Genomic DNA, 2,101 nt, shown 5'->3' with positions numbered 1-2,101 from the left:
TCAGCATCCTTCAAGATTTGCAAAGCTGCCCTCTCCTTGTTCAACTCCTCGGTCATCTTGGAAATCTTGTCCTCCTTCTTCTTCACAACATCATTGGGAAAGGGTATGTTCTTTTCACATGAATCCTTGATAACTTTTATTTGCTTACGAAGCCATTTCACGTTGAGGCCAAGTCTTTCTGAATTATCCAAGTTAAACTCCAAATCAAAGAGTATATCTGGAGTCACGGTATTCTTGGGTCTCGTATGCATATCACTCACGACAAGCAAGATAACACCTACTTGCATGGTTAAAGCATAAGCACGCCCAGGGTTCCTGTCAACGATCATGTGGCCAAACTTCTTCCATATCGTCTCGTACAAGCGTGCATATCCAATGGGAACGCTGAATCCACCGACCAGTTCATGATACGGGATTGAAGTGTTAAAGGGAGGATCGAAAGCAACCCCTGCAGTTGGATATTCATACACTATTATACGGTTTTCAGTCACTGGAGCAGTTTCCACGACCAAAGCAACAGTTCCTTCGGTATTCTCCGCTGCTATCTCGGTTTCTTCTATCACTGAGGCAACAACCATCTGGTTTTCCATAACATCAGCAGCGACCTTCTCATGGCCTCAAAGTGCAGGGATGTCCGTCTCTTCATCAATAACTTCGGAAGGGTTAGAGTTATCATCATTGGCTCCAGTATCCTCAACTTCAGTATTTAGCACCTAATACGAAGATTACATGAGGTTAGAGTCACGAAGCCAAAGGAGATTATGAAACACAGTATACCCTCAAGGCAATATCATCAAAGTTCATCATACTACATTAAAGGCACGAGCAAATAACATGAAAGTCATGAAAACACGTTTTACGATGAGTCCATCTGAAGAAACTGAACTCTGAACTGTACTAAGATACGGACTGGGAGCAATCTACAAGGAATCTGAGGATGGTTCATATTCCACTCTCTTCGTATGGACGTTCTCTATGACATGTCAAAATTTCATGACAATCCGATGAACGAGCGGGTAGATGTGTCCAAAATATCAAGTGATGCGCAATCTGAAAAAGTTCTGGAAGTCTCCTGGAAGTTTATTATTTCGCCTTTTTCAAGCTCTGAACGTACTCAAAACTTAAAAAGCTTCTGTGTTAAAGCTTGGAGATTTTCCGGGCTTGAATTTGCACATGCAGATCATCAAAATCCGACTCCAGACGAAGATTCTACAGCGTTTTTACTAAAATGATGGGTTCTGAATTTTCTGACGACGAAGTTCGACTAAGTTTTCATATATTCACATGGGTTCTCATTCATTCATTCAAAAGTCAGCACTTTTATACTTCTACAAAGAATATACAGGATATATACTTACTTGAGGAGTCTCCAAAGTGTCCAAGGGGTTGGAATTGTCCACATCAACGACAAGAGGAACATCACTTCCATCCGGCTCCGAATCTTGGGAATTACCTCCATTCCCATTCCCAGAGGATGATTTAGTTCCAGAATTCTCCATCTCCATGATGAAATCCTCCTGTACACGTCCTTTACAATCAATATTTTCATCCATGAAGCACCACATTTGAACATATGAAGAAATACTTACAGTTTCTTCGTCACTCAAATTAGTGATTGCTTGTTCCGTAGCAGAAAATTGAAGACCTTCAAGACTCGATGGAGTAAAATTCTACAACAAAATTAACAACATTGGCTTCATGATTCTAATGTTAATAGCAATGAAAGTCACGGTGAGAAATATTGGGAACTCACCAAAGCGCCAATTGGGGACTTTACGGTATTGGGTAACAGCTTATAACCTTTATGCCTGCCTTCTCCGCCATGAATAACCGCCTCAGTCTCTGAGAAATATACACCGATTCGAGGTCGTATATTACGACCGTCCTGTGGTGAAATCCAGTAATATAATCAGAATACAATTCTTATAATTTCGTGAAGATTATATGAAGAAACATACCTGAGAGCATCCTGGAGACGACTTTCGTTTATCACCAGAAAGATACTTCAATCTTGGTCGACTGGAAATCATCTCAGCCGAAAGAAGATCCTTGAGTGAAGGTCTGGGAAATCTTACAAAGCCACGCAAATGCCCAAGTTGCT

Source organism: Papaver somniferum, chromosome 10 (genome assembly GCF_003573695.1).
Source record: "Papaver somniferum cultivar HN1 chromosome 10, ASM357369v1, whole genome shotgun sequence".
Taxonomy (NCBI): domain Eukaryota; kingdom Viridiplantae; phylum Streptophyta; class Magnoliopsida; order Ranunculales; family Papaveraceae; genus Papaver; species Papaver somniferum.
Note: the sequence above shows the minus strand (reverse complement) of the source record.